The 22137-nt window shown below is 40.9% G+C and overlaps 1 protein-coding gene across 16 annotated transcripts in view; it reads left to right on the top strand.

The window, feature by feature from the left end:
• The window catches only part of LOC132906381 (protein muscleblind), a 408430-nt gene that overhangs the window by 170679 nt on the left and 215614 nt on the right, over nt 1-22137 (top strand). Inside the window, exon 2 of one of the 16 annotated variants that reach the window (XM_060958517.1) lies at nt 21468-21520. The exons of the other annotated variants lie outside the window; for them this stretch is intronic. The gene's annotated coding sequence lies outside the window, so the exon portion shown is untranslated. The remainder of the gene's footprint in view (nt 1-21467; nt 21521-22137) is intronic. 16 annotated transcript variants of the gene reach the window in all.

Here is a 22137-nt window from a genome sequence, read left to right on the forward strand (position 1 = left end):
TGGCGTTTTAATCGTGACACTCTGGCTACAGGCTGAGGAGAAAAAGAGGGCAACTGGTTGGATAGATGGAGGAACACATCGAAATCGGGACGGAGTTGCAGGAATCACAGCGAACCTCCCAGAGAAGAGAAAAGTGGCGGAGAGACAGAGATAGAAACAGAGAGACAGACAGATAGATAGACAGAGAGAGGGTGATGCGAGAAAAAGAGCGGAGAGAGCCGATGCTGCGCAGCCGGATAGTAAATGATTGTCGATTAAAGTGCCCCTCTCTCCCGTGCAGAAGCGGGCAGGGCCAGCGGCTCGATTGACAAATGGTTTGCGAAATCTGCATTCGCTGCGAAGTATTCGCTTGCCAATTCGGCTGGAAGTCGCGCGCGTACACGTAGCCGGCCATTTGTTCGTTGTCCGTTCTACCGTGAACGAACGGAAGAAATAAAAATGTACGCTCTCTCCCTGGACTCGGTTGGGTTCGTTTGTCCGCCACGACTCTGCCGATCCATCCGTCGATCCTTGCTTCGCAACGATCGATTCCACCAAAGTTATTGTCCCTCTTAAACTCTCTATCGCAAAAATGTTGTTTCCTTATCGAAGGGAAAAATCGTGGTTCCCTGTACTTTATTTTTCCCTGTAATCTGAAATCTGCCAACTAAAAATGGAAAAAGAAACTCCGACGCTCTAAAGTTCAAAATCGAAAAAATAACCAAGAAAGCATCTAACCGAATAAAAGCCAGGCCATAGAGAACGCTAAATGCCACTAGAGCCGCAAAGCTTCCATTAAAACATATTTCGCTCGGTGCAGTTCAACGGGGAGCAAAAAAGCGAAATGGAAGAAAACAGAAAAATTGCTTCTCGAAACACACGAAACGTTGAAACGCATAACGCGACGTTCCTACGTTCCTACGTTCCTACGTTCCTACGTTTCTACGTTTCTGCGTTTCTACGTTTCTACGTTTCTACGTTTCTACGTTCCTACGTGGTCGACGATCATCGTATCCATAGAAAAGACGAAGCAAGTATCGTACGCGGTTGCGATGAAATAGACACCACTTTGTCGCGATAATTTTCATCGTACGCAACGCCAACGCATTCTTCGTCAAAGACGTCGGAAAGAACGAAAATGGCGAATCCTTGATAGGCCATACGACAAGCATACGTGGAAATTAAGTTTCGTCGAAAACACGTGGAAAAATTGCATTCGACGCTTGACTAATTTCCTGCAATTATACACAGGGCCCGATCCGATGAAAATCAAGATTGGCTTTTCAACAGTTGTGTAAAATTACCGACAGAATTGATTAATGTTGATTGATGTTTCGTTGCGATCGTGGATTAACAGTGATGTGGAATTACGGTTACGTCGGCTATGTATTACGTCGACAATGGTCGCAAATGTGGACAGCTGGGATCAGCTGATGGAATATTAGTTTTGGAAGTGGTGAATGATTTTAGAAACACTGTTACATCTGTATCTGTAAAAATATTTGTATTCCATTTAAATTTAACGTTGGATCGTTCCTCTGCGTAAATATCGATTATAGCTCGATTATAACTCGGAATAAAAGATCAGTTTTATTTTTATATCTACTAGTTTTATATCGCTGGTAATTATTGATATCGATAATTGATACTAATAAGTTGAAAGCAAGTCTGTCTTAGACCGACAAAAGAGAAGATCTTTTACTTGCCTTGCTAATGCTGCATTATTCCTATTACATAATATATAGGTATTTTGACAATGCAGTTTAAATATATGTAAGCGTAAGATATCCATAACGAATTGTACGTTGAGCTGTGTTTAAGTCACGGTATGATGATTCGTTTCGAGTTTCGGTTAAGATCTATTCTACTTGTAACTGAAACTTCAAGAGTTTTACGTAATTTCACGAGTGACGCAAGAAACGCTTTGAACTATGATCAAGTATTATCGTTGAGTTAACGATGAAACGTTTAGCACGAAGAATTTGTAATTATCAGTTACAGTTTTAGTTTTAATTGCATACTTTTAATACAATTGTAAATAACAAAATTTAATTTGATAATTTTTAATTGGATAGGAACGAATGAAATAGAGTTAAGATAAATCCAGAATTAAAATTAACAAAGCAAATAACTCGATGAAAGTAAAATGGGAAAATTTAAAAGAGAAGATTCGAGTTATTTCAAGACGAGAAGTACAAGTCGGTCTTTTTCTACTTAAATCGCGATTTATTCGATACTTTCGTAAAGAGCGTTCGCACTTTGCCAAAACGTTTGCTGTCTCGCGTATATCGAAGTTGTCTAAACAAAGAAAATCCTTCTAGCACATCGAACAGACGCGCGAACTATTTTTTTCCGAAGTAAATCATTCACAAACTATTCGAAGCACGTTCGAACGGTTCCCTAAGCATTTGAATTCTAAAGTCTCTTTCGAATTCACGATCGTTCGATACATGGATGGTGAAAAACGATGCCTTTTACGCAATAGGGTTTCTATTACACGGGGATAAAAAACGACGAAGAGCGTGTTTAATCTTCTTTTCCCATATCTTGAAAAATTCGACACAAATTTTGTATTTGCCAATAATCTTTATTTCAGTTTTTGTTTGTTCCGTTTGACCAAGGCTTTTTAATCGAGTAGTAACTTTTATTAACCTGTTGCTTTATAAAATCGAGTTACTATATTCGTAATGGAGATTATGTTTTAAATAAAACAAAAACGAGTTGTTTTCATAACGTTCTTTGGTTTTTTTCTCTACCGGTACATGCAGTTTATATAACTGTGTATTATCGAATATAAATACGATATATGTATAATGCGCATAATACAGTACTACATTATTTCTACAATTGCATCGAACGTGTATTTTGGTATTTGTAAAAATGTTATTTCGATAAGGAATTAGTTTAAAATATATATATTCTCAGTTCTAGCAGTTCTTTTTTCTTAATAAAGAAGGTAATAGGTAATTGTACGATATAAATGTATAAATTTCTTCCCTCTGAAGCGAGGTAGCGACGCTAATTTTAAAGGAATCAGAATTTTTATACGTTTGTAGCTTGATTATTTTTGATTAACGACCACCGGCTACTATATTTTTCGCTATAATATAATTTTTCATAAACCGACATTTAGTATTTTTTAACACAACCATAAATCAAGAGCCGATAGTATAGAAATGCACAAATTATAATAATTATTATTGCAATAAATTGCCAGGGTAATAATAAAACCATAAAAATGATTAATTTACTGATTACTGTTACAACGGAAAATTTATTTTTACAATATCGACGAAGAGCGTTAACTTTTTCTCTTTTGCGAATAGTCAGGATGACTTCGAGCGGTACCGTGGCGAAGCTCTGTATTATCTGAACCTTCACCGCGTACACATCGACACTTCAATAAAATTTCTAAATATTTAAGATCGTTAAGCGGTGTATTTTGTATTTCCAATACTTCCAGTAATTTATAATTCATATATTTAAAAAATTTTATCTATAACTATCGAATCGTTAGTTTGTTTCTGTAGTATTTAAATATTATTTAACGGTAAATATTGTCCAACGCTAAATCGTGATAAAGCTGACATGTAAATTTCGACGATCCGCGACATTTCCAAAGTAAAATCTGAAACGTTGCAGAGTTTCAATGACTTCGACGAGAAACTTTCGTGAGTTCATCTGAAATAATTCGTCCTGATTCGTTCGAACTCTCGGATATAAATTCCCTCTTGTAAAGAGAGCATAATATCAGTGAAAGTTGAACGTTTTGTTACTAGCTACAGTCCGTGCAATTTAGAACGTTCATCTTTCCGACTCATTGACTCGTTGGAGAAAAGTAGAAAGCTCCTCTTTCCGATCGGACTTTGATACGTGTCACGTGTCGAATTTAAAACTCTACCAAAGTTTCTTTACCATTAATTAATTAAATAGATTAAAATACGATATATATTCCAACCGATCTAAATTCGAAAGAAAGTGTATCTCAATCATGGAAATGAATACATTTCACTTTTGAGCTTAAAAAAGGTTACGTCTTACTTTTATCATCTACTTTGCTTTTATTCTGAAATACTTTTGAATAATTATTTTTGTGAAAATATGTACGCTGTAATTGAAAGTTTACTGAGAAAGATTTGAAGATATTCCTACAACTGCCAGTATCGGAACTGTTAAAATTTTATCCGAAGGAAGAAAACAGTTTACTTGGAACAACCTAGTAAACCAGTTTTATGGAAGAAACGATGGAAATTGATCGAAGGTGCTGCGGTCACGAATGAAACAACGTTAAAAGTTGCGATAATTGAGAAGCGACGGTCGCGAACAAACGTAGAACCATCCGAATTTTTACAAGATACAAATATGGATATATCGTATATCGATATCTGTCTGTAGTTTCGACGTGGATTTCTCTAGCTAATATTCCGCGATCACGGTGGTAAACCGAGATTTGAACACGGAGGGGCTGGGGGTTGGTTTCATGGAGAAATCATCGGCCGGATAGACTGGCTATTCAACGATCAAAATTTCCAATCAGCGGTATTAAAGCTTGTTCGCTATATTATTCTGTCTGTTCCGATCTACTACCACGATATTCATTACCAAATATTTGACATTAAAATAGAGAATGGCTCGATGCTTTTTCTCCATCGATCAATCGTTTTTCCATAGAATTCATCTTGTTTCTTTTGTTTTCTGCTTCTTTAGGACTGTTCTTTAATATTTGCTTCGTCTATATGAAAATTTGCTTTAGTAGAAACTTTTTACTATTCTCATATAGTCGACGGATATTAAAAACAGAAACCTGTAATTATTACTTATCGATTTTAATCGCAAAGATATTTTTAAATCGAGCTTTATTAAAAAAGTCGCCGTTTTATATTTTTTTTACATACGAACGTACCTAAATATTTCCTTTCGATCGAAACAGTTTTAATTATATGAAATTAGTTGTCTGCCATCGTAAATCAGCAAGTCTGCCAATCAGTGGCTGCGCAGTTTGTTCGATTCGTTAAAACGTACGATATTCCTTCCAATCAGTCATCGTTTCCTTCTTCGAGAAACCCTGATTTGCCTAATTTAGTTCCCCCGGGTAGCCCCAGGAAAACGACGTAAATCAGACTCGTCCGGAAAGAAATTGGAAACCTATCAGCCGGCTGGTTTATTGGTTTTGTAAATCGGCGCGTAACTCAGAATCGAGTGGCAGACCGTTTGACGGGGTGGCAATAAACAAAAACGCAAGGCGTACCGATGGCACAACACCTTTCGCCTTCTTGGCCCGGCACCGTCACCCCTTCCTGCCCTCGGGGTGATAAATCCAGCCGGGCCGCACTCGCCGTTCGCCGCCTTCAAGTTTTTAACTTCCGCAACTTTCTTATTTATGTGCGGCACGTACAGGAATAGATTTTACCCGTTAAAGTTCCTCGCGCCCCGTTGAAATAAACGAGACCTCGACGGATCGATCGTACCAGGGGTTCTTCGCGCAACGACACCTTACCTCCTTCTTTTCTTTTTTCGTCTTTGCTTTTTTGTTAACTGTCTTTCCCTGACGAGGAAACTTTTCGCACGCTAACCGTGGCGCAAAAAAGAGGAAGTTGGTGTAATTTTGAAATTCATTATCATAGCAGATAGAATTAATTCGCTAGTCGGAGAATCTTGGAATTGTCAAACTGTTTGCACCGAATTAGCGAACAATTAGATCGAGAACAACGGTTTTCCGGATACCGAGACGAATGTTGATTAATCGTTCATCGGTAGCTGTTTGTTATTTGTCAAGCTAAACACGACGAAATCAGGTTAGCTCCCGAGACACCCTGGCCAGCCCTTCCAGTGCTTTAGGTGGCATCCTTTCATGCAATATTCAAAGCTGCCAGTATCAGAGATCGCGTTGTGCTTCCACCATCCTTACTTCCGATACAGATCCCGTGATTCGAACGATCAATTCCTTTGGGAGATCGTAATTCGATAAAAGTAAATTTAATTTTAGCAAATCTACCATGTCTCTGTAAATTCGGCGAATGTCTTGTTCGATGATCGCGCGAATCTTGCTTTGGAACGATCGGTCGAATGCCGGTTAATCGTCGATTTTCAAATATCTGCGATAATGAATTTTAAAAGGATTTTCTAATTTCTAGGATTTCTACGATGTAAATACAGGAAATCGAGCTTAATGAACGATGAACCATCGATAAATATCTACGTTCCTATAGACTTTTGAGAGCATTTTGTACTCTCGATTGTATTTCAATTTCAAACGCGCTATGATTTGTTACATTGCGTGTATTTGTTGAGAATTTCGATGATTTCACGAGTGGCTCCCTATCCACGACTACCGATTCGACTTTCGCATACTGCGCGTAAGTTTTAAACGCAATTTGATAAATCTCGTTCCAATTCGAACAAACGTATCGGAATTCGTTCGTATTATTGGATTTTGCTAGTATCTGAACGAGTGAATTCAAAACTTTTATGTGCAAGTTCAAAGTCGAAAGACCGCGTTACAGGGATTTTGAGTTTTTCCAGGATTACGAGTACCGGATTCATAGTCGCGGTATCGTACATGGTTATGAAATTGTCGATCGCAGAGGATTAATATGCACGCAGTGTATATCCAGATAACCTTTTCGATTTCTCCGTATAGAATTTAATTTCTCGCCGTTTCTCATATCCATTGTTAGAAACCTTTTCGTCCTTTGCTCTGTCTGAAAAAGCGTTAAATGTCTTCCTGCGATATCTGATAGAATTGTCCGTTCGCGAGCAGATCGCTGGCTAATGACTCGAAGAAGAGCGTTCAGAGGATAGGCACATAGATGTTTGTTGCTTACATCTCCGAGGAAGAAATAATTTCATATACGATATAGCGTTACTAATAGAAAACCAGCTTTGATTCGCTTGTGTAATCTTTAAGATGAATTTGTTGCTGAGATACCACAGGCATCTCGCGTACAAATTCACCTTTGAATGATCGATTAAGAGGTTAAAAAATGGGATGCAAAATGAGCCAGAGTGTAGGTTATATATATACATCTGATGTATCATGTATGTATCTGATTAATCATCTGGATACACGAGTACATAAGTAGTATAATACATTTTACGAGCAGACATCCCAAAGTTCTTCGCTTTAAATACTTCTCGATAACCGTACCAGTACAAGTTCGACTTTCGAAAATATTAGATCCACACTTTGCTAACTCGAATCCATAGCGCTTATCACAGCCATCCCCTTTCCCGAAATCCTTCTACCTATGGCGCGCAATTTCTCAGATTCGCTTACCGTAAAATTGTCTCTCTTTGTTTCAGGTGAGTAAAGGGATTTTGAAGCAAAGCGTATCGGGGCATTCTTATTTCGTGCAACACGAAACGACGAAACATGGTATGACGTCAAAATATCATTTGACGAATGGTAGCGATCGTCGACACGTAGGTGAGTTTTGACCGATACGAATGTACCAACGATGATACCGCGTCGTGGTTAGTATTGCGTGTCTGTTTCTACTTTTTATAAATTTTTAGAAAACGAACGGTCCGTTAATTACTCAAATTTAGCTTACAACGTGTTATATATCAAAGAAGCACAGGCTATAAAGAAAAGAAATTATAGCCTTACGTGGTTTCCTCGTTTACAGTGGTACGTTGATTATCTTGGGTTACCTAATTTAGCCCGAGTACGTAATTAGAAATTAACGTGTGTATCTCTTCCATTAACCAGGGTCATACATAAAGAAAGAAGGAGACATTAAATGAATTTTAATTTAAAACAATGAATAATAATGTCAATTTTCATAACTCCATTTTTATACATTATGTAGATATTTATTTCCTTTTTTGTCTAGTTTGATGTAATTTAACAATTCATTTGATATTTTGGATAACCATCGATAATACTTTTCGTACGAAAACATGTTAGAAAGTCACTTCGAATTGTCTATTTTGCGACTACGGTGCTACATTGATAAAAATCGTGCAGTCGTTTTCCATTTTTCTCTCGTATGACATTTTAAACGACGAGTAGCAATTTAAATTTTAGAAAATCAGATTATCGCGTGAAACGGGTTTTCAAGAAAACAATATTTTTGTAACCGGTGATAACAAGAGCTTGTATCGTTCTATGGACGCTAAAACGATTTGACTTTCATTAGTTCTCCGATCTTGCTTATCCAACTGAACTATCCATCTTCATCGAGTCCTTGCAATGGCAGTTCTGCGAAGTTTTCGTCAAACAGTGGTTTCCAAACATGTTGCACAATTTCGTCGATAATAGACCGAATAGAGATAATAATCGTCTACCACGAAATTATATATTTTAGAGCGTTCTTTCCAACTTTGTCTTTTAATTTATTATAATATTATTACAAAGTACAAGATTGAAATTTACCACGATTCGATTTCTGAGCGTTCGGTCTGTCAAACTACGAGCTATCTCGTGAACTATATGCACTTTGTTATCCGAGAAATTGCAATAGAGTCGTGCGAATTACCGATACACAAATTATTCCGTGGGAATTCGAAACTATTAGTTAATTAGTTTCGAGTAACCGATTGGCATTCTAAAAGCGTTGAAAATAACGATCGATTACACGATTAACATTCGCAAAAATTCGGCTCAAAAATAAGGAGGCAACATTTTCGACGAATATTAAGAGGGCTAGTGATTTGCTACAACAAATGTTAAACGTTAGATCGTATATTTATTTGGTAAAATAATTGGCTCTTGTTAGAATTTAATCTTAAAGTTAAGATTAACAATCCGTGGAAGATACAATGTTTATGTTAAAATAATATTCAGTGATATTTATTAAACAGAACTACAGAACCGAATGTATATAAGCGAGTGACATAATCAAGAAAGTATGCAAGAATCGTTGAATTGTTGGTCAGTTACTCTCAGACTAGACGTAGGTAGTGACCCATGATCCCTTAAATATTTTGAACGTCACTCTGTATACAGTAACGAGTATGATCCGTGTAAGTGTCCATTTCAAATGCCTGTGTAGGTGTCTGTGTAAGAGAATTTGTGCCTATGCGTGTAATATCGTTGTGTTCCAACAGTAGTTCTTTTATGGAACGAAGCGTTCCATATAGAAAAAGATTATTTCACGATACTAGATACTCTACATCGTATTAAAAGAATAAAAATTTAAACTTAATGCAACAGGAATTTAAATAGATAAGAGCACATGTATTTTCGTTACTGGCGAAAGTAGTCGTCAATCTAGAAATCGGCCATCCATAGATCGAAGCCAGCGATGCCGGTAGATGCCGGTGTACTTCTCAGCAAGAACCGAGAATGAAGCTAGGTAAAAGAGGTATTTTTTCACGCTCGTATATTATGCATACGCGTATCGGTGTTATCGTGGATCGGTGGTAGATTGCACGCGACCGATAAGAGAGCTAGAAAAGGCAGAAAGATGGGGAACGCGGAAGAACGCGGAGGAGATTGAGAGAAAGGGCGAGCGAGGTAGATGAAAGCGAGAAGAAGGCGAGAACTCTCCTCCGTGAAGATGTACTATCGCTGCTGAATTATTGAACAGTGCACTCTGGCTCGGCTCGTTCGCATATTCCAACATCTATACCGACTCAATTTTGCCCAGTATTATTGTCTCGTAGCTGGGGCTGGCGTCGCGTCGGGGTCGAACGAGAGAAAGAGCAGGAAGATGGCGGAACGCTTGTGCGCGCGACGTGTCATCGCAAGGATCCGGTGTAAATTATTTCACGATTTTTTTCGAGGAAACTCGCGCTCGGAATTTGCGTAATGAAATTCCGCGGCATCTTACGGAGGTCTGGTTAATATTTTATCGAAACCCGGTATATCCGATCTCGTGCGCACCTTCGAGTGGTCCGAGACTTTGACTAGATCCTCGACGATACGTTGTTATCGTGGAAAGAGCGAACGTTTACAGCTTGAAGTTTATGCGAGCAAGATGAAAGGAAGAAGAAATTACGATGTAAATTCGAAATTTCCACTTGTAAATGGGGATGACTGATGGAAAACGAGCGATTCTTCGAACGGATCAGCACCAAAATTCACGCAAAAGATCTCTTTTTTAAAATAACAAAGAAACCATCAGCCAACTATTCGTTTCATAAACTACATTTGCAAACGACACTTTTAGCAACCACCGAACGACGTCTTAAACTATCGGCCAGATGACAGACCGCGATCGTTGGTCGTGTTCTTTTCGATGTCTCCTGTAATGCAAACTCTGCGCGGATCTGCAATCAAGGCGTAAATTTCAAGACGCGAAAAGCCTCAAGATTCAGCGGTGTCGTTACTTTACGCGCGACACGATCTACTCGATGGAGTGCCACCAGAGAGTGGAACCGAACAGAGGGTAATTCAGGTTACACGCTCGGCTGTAATGGGTGGTTTGACCGGGTTGCCGTGTTCTTAGTGGTTAGCAGCACGTTGGATGTTACTTGGTGTAGGAAAATGCAAGGGAGAGGCAAGAGGGCAGAGTTTGGCGTGGGATGGTCGACAGGTCGGAGGAAAAGGAGGGACGAAGGCGGAGAAGAAAGGGGGATGAATGTATGAGCTTCGGTTTGGCCGGCGCGGCGTCGGGATTCCTACGAGCCCGTAGAAACTTGCTGCTTGCTCATAAAATGCAAACGGGCAGCAAGTTAAAGTTTAGACAGCCTCCCCTTTTGCACAGCCCGCTACCAACCCCGTGTCAGTCCGTTCAGCCATTCTGCGAAGCGTGGCGATCCTAGTCACCCGGTGTAACCAACCACCGCCAACAATAATGAAATCCATAAATCCGGAAGAGAACAGGGAACACCAGTGCGCAGACCAGCCATCTCTGCGTCCTTCCTCTTCTTCTTCTTCTACTTTCCTTCCTCTTCTTCTTCCTCCTCTTTTTCTTCCTCTTTTTCTTTCGTGTACTTCATGAGTGTACGTTTTCTCTCTTTCTCTTTTTCTTCTTCTGGTTCAGTATCCTTGAGGAGGTGTTCGTTTGTGTTTTGCCTTCTTGCATTGTTCTCTTTGTGAGAATTCTGTCTTTTCTTTTGACTACTTCTCTTGTTAAGATGCTTACACTTTTGTGCCCCCTCTTTTTTTTTACGTTATAAGCCCTGGTGCCATTCATACCGCTGTTTATGCTGCGAGTTTAAAAGGTAACCTGTCGTCCCTTTGAAGGGAAATTTGTTTTGTACAATACGAGTTCGTAATTGCTACTTTTCTTACTTTATTCGAGGATATGAAGAATGCATTAAACGAAACGTTACGGAAACGTCGAGTCGCAGATAGGTTCCGTAAAATATAGAACGAAACGATAATAAGTATATTTAATGGTAATAAGGATTTAATTGCGCTATGATTCTTGTTCCGTACGATTAATATACTCTGCCACGTTCCTTCTCCCTGGCTAAATGAGTCATGGATTTTCATGCTTTGCGATTGGTTCGTGCATGAAGTCACGTATGAAATGGTTCTGTCTTGTCTTCGAGGTCATGAAAATTCTCGTATTTCTCGGTAATCGTACGAAGAACCGGTATCCTTATAATAAGAGATGTTTCATCGGGAGACCTACCGTATTTCACGACTCGTTGTCTGGGTCTTGAGGCAAGTGGTCATAAAACAATTGACCATTAACAAAGACTCAAGGCCAACTGTGAAAATAATCCTACGATACGTATACACTGTGTGTAGTATACACGTAGATATATACCGTCGGTCCTTGGTATCTTTGCCACCTTTCAAATTACAAAGCGCAGCACACGTCTGGTTTGTTCGTTTCCTCGTCCAGCCTGGCCATCGATTGCCAACCCGAGGTCGAAATCTACTTGGCCGAAAACGTCTTTTCTACTTTCCTCGTGCCACCGTACGAGCTTACGTATCATGTACTTGCATATACAGACTCATGGTGTACCGTGACAACGTATATCGGCGAAGGTCCCCGTAGCTTCTAGTTCTGCTTAGATGTACCTCCGTAGAGAGTACGGAACATGTGGGTGAAGTGAAATATCGATTGTCACGTGGTTTCGCGGCTCGGTTCTCCGGCGACGTCGAACGTGCCTCTGATTGATTCGACGCCGCGTCGCACCACGGCGAGGCAACCCATCTACCGTCGAAAGAGCAAGGGAGAGGGAGGGAACAGGAGAGAGAGAAAATTGTGTCGAGGAGAGAGTATTGTTATGCTAACTGAATCTCGATGACTTCCCATCGATCGAGCTTACCGATACGGAACACTTGGGAATCGCGAATTTTCCCATTCCCGGAGCCTCGTATCGCTGGCTCCTTTGCCCTTTTCTTTTTCCTTCCTTTCTCCTTTTTCCATGCACGAATAAAGGAATCGTTTCGTTTTAGAGTCGCCGTCTGCCTACCTCTCTTATACCCCCCCCCATCCCTCGATGTCTCCTCTCACTTTCCGAGTTTCTCGTTATTAGTTTCCTTTGTATTATATTCCGATAATATGGGCAGGGACCGTGTATTCGAGAATAGGAATGTTTTCTGAAAATCCTCGAACAATGATGAGATTCCATGGGCAAATCCGCTGTAAATTTTACGACGAACTCGTTCCATTTCTGGACCAGGGGTAAGCCTAATAAAATTCGACGCGTGGAACGTCAAAGTGCCAAATTTTGCAACTATCTGACTATAGATGACCGAATCAACGAGACTGTTTACAAATCTTAGACTTACTCTCGCTATGCTATCCACGCTGTATTATAACAGCGACTAATCGTTCTTTCAGAAAATATCCGTGTACAGAGTTACGTGTATCCCAGCCGAATCTTTGTAGCGAGTTTAATCGATGATAAGCGATCGATCACGACGAAAATTGATATGGGTGTTTGATTGGCGTATTGGATATTAAATTGCGCGTTTAGGCGGAAACCTATGCGATTATATGCGGCTGCTCTCGTATTGTGTACGGTTTGTTGGACTTCGATAATTGTTGGAATTGGACGACGATCAGGATACGTGTAGTACGAGGAGATCGCCTGCGCTAACTTCTCTCTGTAAATTTATAGCGTTCTACGAACGTATGGCTTTCGATAAGATTCTTTGAAACTCGTGCACAAAGCGACTGACTTGCCTATGGAGAAAGCTACGTTCTATTTAATTCCCACAACTCCTACATTTACATGAGAAATTCAGTTATTGGCAAATTTCTTTTACCGAAAGTACGTAAGATCTATATAGGACGTAAAATCGAATAAATTTTTACGATCCTTTGTACCAGAATTCTTACTTATACTAATGTTGCCCGTATCTTACGTGCAGCAATCGCAATTCCACTTTATCGTGCACCTGTGTATCGATATCTCCATCGATAAAGAAAAGATTTTGATTCCGGTACCTTTTGTCGCTGCTGGGTCGATACGGACGGTAAAATCGGAAACCGTAAGGTCTATGATAGACGAAACGTAATACGCGTAATAATATTCGAATACGAAGATATGTAAAATCTAATGTAAAGTATATTTTAATTTAATACGTGTCTATTTATTTAGAAGTCGACGTTATTAATGCATAAAGTGACTAACGAACTAAGAATTGCAAAAATTCAGAAAGAAACAGCCAATGTATATCAAAGCAAAATTAGATCGCGGGAACGGAAAGGCGCGTGTTTACTCTGCTCCGCTTTGACGAAATGTTTCGAAAGCAGAGTGCAAGAAAACGGTGGTAAATCCGGCCACGATGTTTCGTGATATTTCACGGGCGAGCCGAGTTCCAGCGATTTCCGTAGCAGCAAAGTTGGAAGAAAGTTGAGCTCGTCGCCTCTTCCTCTCGTCCTTCAATTTCGGTTTTCACATAATTTATCCCTCACGGTAGCTTCCGCTCGCGAACTTTTCCCCCGGCAGAAATTAGTGGGGTGCCCCTTCGATCCTCTTCTCGCGGCCTTCTGTTGACATTTTCCCCGTGAGAAGAGACAGCCTTCTCTTCCAGCCAGGGTAGAACGGAACTCTATGTTCTTCTGTATCCGTGTCACGAAGCGAGCCGACGAAGAAAGTGGCAAACTCGCCAATTGCGATTCTCTTTGGAATTAACGTTCCACTCCCGGACAACAATTACGACTACCATCAACGTCGCGTGCACGAATACACCAACGGCGTGGACATTTACATGGAAAAGGTCCTCCTTCGGAGCGACCCTCTTCATCTCCTTTACCACCCATTTCTTGGTAACGTAAGTCTGAGTAGTTGAGAGAAACGGATTCCTCTAACTTTCGGAATTTCTCGAGAACGCCTTCGTTCGTGACAAATTTTCGAATTCCGATGCCTTGAAATTTTTGTTATCGGGGCTGGTGAACTCGCGCAATTTTACATAACTAAAACGATACGTATCGTTAGGGAACTAACGCGTTCCTTCGAGCTCGAAACCGATAATTACATCGAAGGCGCCATTTTAATTACACGAAAAAGTGATTAATTAAAAAGTAAACCAGCTCTGTACTTGCCACCTTCATCGGGAGAAACCACGATTCGCGGAAACAGGATACTCTCGATCCCGTGCAGATGGAATTTGCAGCATGTCGACAGCTTCGTCATGCTCGAAATTACTTAATCTATATTCTCTGCGCGAACCTTCCAAAGAATATCGAAACTGAGTAGGGGACCGGCGACAGAAAGAGATTCGTTGAAACGTCGCGTTCGAAAAGTGCGCAAGGATACGCTGTGTTACGCGTTCGAACAGGATATACACGCGATTCCGTGCCGTTCTTTCCATCTCTATGAGCTGTATACGCGCACACGCGTCTGTACGTAGGTGCGCACGTTTCGCCACCGATACACGTACACGGTATACACGCGTGTCTAGTCGTCGTCGTGCCGAGGAACGAATGGAAGGAGGAAAGCCGGAGAATAGAATGTATATTTGGGAACAAATACAATTTGAATGAATTAGCAGTAAACTGGAAATGGGCAATCCAGGGTTACCTGACCCGAGGGTTACCCCTCGCCTCGCCAACCCCTGTCTTCGTTCCCTCTTCTTGCTCACTTTCGCTGCAGCTTCTTCTTCCGCCTCCGTCTTCTTCCCTCGCGTTCACCACCGTTCTGCTTTTCTTCGTTGCGCGTGCCACACGGCTGTCGCTCCTTCTTTCGTCGTCTCGTCGTTTCGAACCTCCCCCTCTGGCTTGTGTAACCCCTCCGCCGATCTAAACGATATTTTCGAAGGCAAATTCCGCCACAACAGAGGGAAACATCGTACTTGGAGTGCTTTTCTCTCCCGGTTACTTTTCTCTTCTCCGACCGAGCAATACCACCATCGCTGCCATCGCATCTTTGTCCCTTTGTCCTTGCAACAGCAACAGCAGCTTCCTCCAACGCGAGTAAACAGAATTCGACTTCTCGAAGATTCGTCGATACTTTGCGCCGCACCCTTTCGCTCGTACAGGTTTCACAGCCGTGGAATGGCTCTTACTTAGCCTTATAAGGGTTGTTCCGTAACATCTATCGTTCGCCTATGTACCTATATGTACATATATATCGATCGGCTTTGACGCGGAACGTGTAAGCTTGTTTCTCTTACTTCTCTGCACTTGTGTATACTTGATAGCATTTGTCGTCGCGCTTTTCCGCCGTACCACGACACCAATTGACACATGGGATGTATAATGACACTGAGATGTAGGAATTAAAATTCTTGGAAATTAGTCTGATCGTTTTTAGGATGGAACGAGTTTCTCGGCGCGGTGATCTTGGAATTTAACTCATTCGACGCGACAGTTTAATACATACGTCTTAACGAGGATTGAATAATTGTTTCACCCCGAAACACAACGATGTAGGTTTGACGTAGCTAAACACTGCAGGACTACGGGGTAATTAACGGCCATTTTTTACAAGGACGTTAACTCCTTAGTGCTTTAAAAATTCCTTTCGCTACACTCTTCGTTTCTTTCTAGCGACTTCCATATTCGATCCGCCATTGGTAAATTCAAGTTTATAGAACCACCTTCTTCCCCAACTTCTTCCGCTCGAGAAGGAAATTAGTTACGTTTCAAGACTCGAGATAGCCCTAATTCACCAAACCACTCTATCTCATTGAACCAGTTTTGCTCCGAGAGCATATAATTAATGTATTTACGTTGGGAGCAATCATCGATACGATAAGTCATCCGTGACAATGGCCAGTAGGGCTTTAACATATCAGTACGTCATCCGTTGTGGATAGATCAATTTGTATTTCCAAGGAGATTAGTTATCCGATGCTTAACGTTACGTTATTAGACGATTCGTTCGGTTACTGGTTTACGGAGCAATTTATTTTTGATCTCGTTAAAAAGCGGTTAGAAGAGGAGATACATGTACTTTTTAAAAATCTACCCGGCTCTCTCCCTCGTTACGTATTCTCTCTGTACTTTACTCTTTTTGCACTTGTTTCGCGCATACTGCTACTCCCTTCCGCTATCTTTTGTTCCTTTTAACGCGTACTCGTTTAGTACATCCAGGTTTTATTCGTTTTTTCGACGCTCGATCGTTCGTTTGCCCTGCGTTTCATGCGTCTCCCGTCTTATTTGCGTCTTGGGAAACTTGTGAAATTTCTTTATTTAAATTATATGTGATGATATTCTAAGATTTCTATTCAAAAATAACGTTGCGTCGCGATCGCGTTACAAGCTTTGGCAAGAAAGGCCTCGCGCGTTCTTTCGCGTGTCCTAGGACGGAACGGTAACGATATTTCTTTCGAACCTACACTTTATCCTTCTCCGTTCCACAAAAATGTCTCGATTTCCATGAAATCTAGCGCGTAAATGCTCTTCCAACGGATTTACATGTCGGCGACGTCGGCAAAACACCGGTCACAGAGGGAAAGGGAAAACGTTTTCTCGTCGACGAAAAATTATCATTTTCGCCCGGGCGCAATAAGTTTCCCGTTAATCTGGTCGCTACGCGGACGTCCTTGCATTATTCTCGGGGAAAGATTCGTAATGCTTACCCCATGAATAATGCACCGGTCCCCGCGGGGCAAAATCCCACCGCTACATACTTTCAGTTAATCTGACAGTTCGAAGTAGTTTTCAAATAGTTCCGGCGGACGTAAGTCGAGTTGAACTCAATCTTCGCATTATCCACTTTCGCCAGGTTATCATCGTCCTGCTCTCAGCCAGGGTAAAGGAGACTGGATAGGGAAGAGAGTCTTTCCGTGTACGGAATCGATACGTGACGTAAGAGAGTCGACAGAATTAATAACGCGACGGGGGAACGAGCGTGGTCGGTCGCCACGTAAAAATGCGCTCGCTCCTTCGAAGATCTACCAATTTATCGAGAATGTCGCCTTTATCCGAAGAATTACGATCGTTCTTACTTCCTTTGAACTCTTTCTTTTCAAAATATAATCTCGAAATAACCATTTCGATTTCCGAGTTAAAGTTGTTTCCATCTTTCGCAGCGTTCGAATTACATACCTATGAAATACTTTTGTATCGTTTCAACTAACGCAGATGTTCGTCCAAACACGTACGAGTTTTGCTACACATATGTAATTCCATTGAAAAATTTTCGTAACGCTAAATCACGAACGCGAGTTTCAAAAGAGCGTGTACGTTTTCTTTTATTTTGCAGCTCCGACACTCGTTCGTTCTCCACCTTTTCCATAGATCACACGAGAACGGGGGGCGTCTACGCTGACGGCATTGACCCCTTTCGGAAGTTCATAAACCGTTAACGATCGTGTATCTGACGATAATTACTCTCCACCGTGAAACGTCATAAATTTCCCGTGAAATTTGCCATTTACGCCTGACCTTATCTCATCGTGCCCTCGTATGCTCGTTCTCTACCCTCCTCTCATCCTCGCGTGTACCTCGCTACCGTCTCTCTCTCTCTCTCTCTCTCTGATTCTCCGTTTCTCTCGGCGAAGCCGCACACACACGTGTATATCGATGTTAAAACCACGGGGTAAGCCTCGAGGGTAATTAGAGTGCGCGGTGAACGAGACAGTACGGAAAATTGAGGTATCGAACAATACGATGATCACGCCCGGACTTGTCAGTGTGTCCGTTCCGTTCATCCGTCTGCTTTCTCCGGCGCAATTTCTCCATTATCATTCGCGCTGCTTGCATCGATTCTGCCAGCCTTGTTCCTTTACTCTCTCTCTCTCTCTCCCCCTCTCTCTCTCTCTCTCCCTGCTTCACGAAGACAATCCTTGTTGGAAACGTCGCACGTGCGTCTGCATTTTCCGTGACGCGAAAATCGATACGAAACCACGATAGTGCGTCACGGTTGCTGAATTTCGCGAACGTGGTTTACGTTGGACGAGCTTGATGTTTCAACAACACGCTGTTTTTCGGATTATTATCGACGATGTTGTCATTCGCGGAGGTGTGATTTTAAGCAAAGTGTTTAAAATTTCGTGGGAGATCTTTGTATTTAAGACTTGCATCCGTTAAATCGAATTAATTGTTTTCAACATAACTGTACGGTACAGCTATCGATGACTGAAAGACAGAATTCATAATACAATGTAGTAAATCCCAGTCTAATATTTTTTCAACATATGGAACATAAATTTGTATTACCAAATAACTTGAAAGTCCAACAGATTAGGCAATCTATCGCATATAAAAAATCTAGGAAAACGATTAATACACTACTAGGATTAATATCTCTGAATACATTTCATAATTATAATTATTTTCTTATCGACAAATTAAACCACGACCAAATCCAAACCATGTTTTCCTTGAAACAAATCTGCACATAAAGTGTATAATGCTAGCCGTTCAATGCCACAGCTTCCACCGAAAATATAAGTACGATCACGTGAAAGTTAAAAAAGGACCAGAGGAGGAAATCTGGAAGGCGAAGATCGAAAGAGAAAGAGAGGTATTGCGTAGAAACGTTAGTCTCGGGGAATATATGTCCAGGGTGGGCTCACGATATCGTTTCATCCATTAAGGCTGTATACAAGCACTCGTGTATAGCCCCAGGACGATATTGTGTTTTCTTGCAGTCCTCGTATACCCCATGCGGGTAATCACGACGACTTGGCAATTTCTTTTTTTCCCTCGCGAATGGCTGTTAAAGCGGCAGAGAAGTTGGTGATCACGACCTTCGATCAAAATGCCGTGCAGGATATACGGGTGAAAAGTTGCGGTTTGCCTTGTACTACGAAGACAGTTTCCTGTTTAGTCGAGACGACCCTGTCTCGATTCTCGTGTTCGAGTCCTCTGTGTCAGCTCGAGTTCGGCACACGGCCAACGATTATTCCTCGCCCGTGGTATATGTCTATACCTTTTTAGAAAGTTTAAAGATGCAAAAGCATACGTCGCGTATATTATACAAAAATGGGGAAAATGTTCAAAGTAAAGCACTCGTGATATTTAATAGGCGAAAGAAATGTCTGCTTAGTTGCATCTGTCAAAATACGAATTTGCTTATAATTCTTTGCCCTAATTTGCGTAAATTTCTTTCTTGTAAATCGAAATATAGAATCCAAAAGCTGCAGGGAATAAATTTGAAAATGTGCTCGGCTCTGCGTTAATTCGGTCAAACGTATAACTAGTTCTCGATGTTAACGTAATACGGACAAAGATTAAACGGTTGATAATCGATCTGCAATATGCATTAAAAACGGCTGTTTAGCAGTTGTTTTGCGGCGGTAACTTATCGCAGAAGCGGATGTTTTATTCAGATATAGTCACATAAACATTCAGGTGTCCTGAATTGCCTACTTGTTAGTCTAGTTGGTTGTTTCTGATACGAGAAAAATCATTTCCGTGATATATACAGTTAATGGATACTTTCTAGCACGTTCGTTATTATTTCCAACGATCCATCATTGTTTTTATATAAGGTGCTTCGTAAAGGTAAAAGTTGAAGTTACAGCTTCGCCAAGTTACGTAAACGACAGACACTACCTATCCCTTTCTATTTTTTGGATTGCTTAAAGCGATAGTAAATTCCCTTTTTATTCCTTTAACACGATTGTATATCTGTATATTCCGTCTTACTTTTTTGTCTTCTTCCTTTCATCTTTCTTCCATTTCTACACTGTTATTTCTGCTTGTTCCTGATGTAATCAGTAATCTCCTAAAGTCATTTGCTTTTATTCCGCTTCTGCTCCAAAAATTCGATCTCCTTGGTTCGTTCGATAAGCAACGAGACTGCTTTTTAACAAATTTTAGTAGCATTGACAAGGAACGAACAAACACGTACAATTTGCGAATCCTATTACAGAATTTTACATTGTTTTGCGTTATTTGAACAATTCAGAAGTCATATTGATCAACTGTGTCGGTTGAAAAGTTCAAGAGAGTGATACTGTCACAAAAATCTGTTTTTTACATGTACCTTGGAACTTACCATTATGTATGTCGATCGCAAAAGTGGAATCGACCGGCTTGGCTTCTGCCAGACCTATCTGTCGACGACATTTTTTAATACACGCGTAAAAAGATAACATTGCCATAAACTTTCCTGCGCGTGAAATACATATAAGCTACTGATTTTTATTCGTTGCAACGTATTTAAAGTTGGAAGGTTACCTATGAGGTATCGACGCGAGCTTTCGGTACAACCCAGAAACGTTACTCAAGAGCTTAATAACGACGTCGTAACGACACTGTTCCGATCGAGCGCATCGATCAAACATTACAAATTGACGATAACCACGGTGAAAGGTGAAACGGAAATGGAGGAACCTCCGATTCCTATTAACATTGGATTCAGGACACTGGCAATCCTCTTACGGTCGACGCATTACAAATTCCCTAGTGTACACGATGCCAGTCGATACTCGAAACTCGTGTAAGTATCCCAAGCATCGCGGAGCGCTCCGCGGTTCGCGTATTTCCGGTTAACGGATCGGTGTTTTCGAAGAAGCACGCGTCACATAAAATGCATCGAATGGATCGAACAGGTCGTGGGACCGTTCGCTCTCTAATCCTGTAACATACAAAATAGTGGGACACGCTAACCTGGGATGCACCAGCGTGTTTCTGCGTACACACCTGGGATTCCTACGTGCGCGCAATGCGAAATTTTGCGTTGTTAAGAGACTCTAGCTCGCGATCAGACACGATGTTGTCGGTTACTGAGCGCACCTGTATCTATCTCAACGTACGAGTTGCCACTCTTTCAACCTTAACGCAGAGAAGTGCTGCCGCTTTTTTCGTTACACGTGTGGGAATTTACGTGTACGTTTTAATGTACGTTTTACGATACGATGCATATAGATGTCCCGGTTAATCGCGGCATTGGAAATCGTCGACGATACCTATGGTATAGCGATACTAATGTCAATCGTCGGTGTTGTTCGTGACAATTAACGCGTTAACGGTCAAGGTCCGAATTTTCTTCGTTTCGCTACAAGTATAATGTAATAGAAGCGTAGCTGCTGTCAGAGTTATGTTTAGAATCAACGTGTTTTTAAAAATACTTCATATTTGTACCTGTTATGCAAATCAAGTACCATTTATCTTGGCTGCTGTTAATTTCATTATCGTCTTTATTTATTTTTCTTCCATCGTATTTGTAAGATTAAACGTGCACCTGTATGTGTATCGCGAGCTAACTCTAATTATGAAATATTTTTGTTTCAGGTAAGCGATCAGGAAACGTAATCTTAATGGCGCTCGATATTTTCGCGTGATTGGTAAGTCAAACCACGTTGTCTTATCTAATGGAAGAATATCAAATTGAATAATAGAATGTTCGGATAGTACAGAGTACAGTAAAGGGACAGATTCGAATCTGATTCGAACAATGGTGGAGTAGATAACAGATAATAGGTAAATCATAGGTACTAGCGTCATTTTATAACGATACGATAATCTGAACTCGATGTTTTTGTTTTAACGTTGCTCGGTCAGCACAATTTTTCTACGCTGACAACGTAAACGGTAGAACGTAATTGCGATCGACTTTTCATCAAGAAAACTCATTCGTCTCGGGATTCTTCCAATGAAATCTAAATCGAATTACGAATACCAGAACATGATTATTAATTGTTCATCTTCTTTGAAAGCTGGACCTTCTTGGAAACAATCGGAGGAATTAACTACTCAGCGTTTAAACATAAATGAATTTATATCGTCGTGTTCGGTTTACGAATGTGCCGTCAGATGCTCCGTTTCGTTAGCTACGTTTCTGAGAAGCGTGCCTTCGTTGGAACTCGCGAGGTCACTCGCTCGCGCGGTGTCGCGCGAATAGACGACCGCGGTAAGCGTAGTAGGCGTAGTAGCTGCGTCATCAGACGCGTGCCGCAACGAT

Source organism: Bombus pascuorum, chromosome 4 (genome assembly GCF_905332965.1).
Source record: "Bombus pascuorum chromosome 4, iyBomPasc1.1, whole genome shotgun sequence".
Taxonomy (NCBI): Eukaryota; Metazoa; Arthropoda; class Insecta; order Hymenoptera; family Apidae; genus Bombus; species Bombus pascuorum.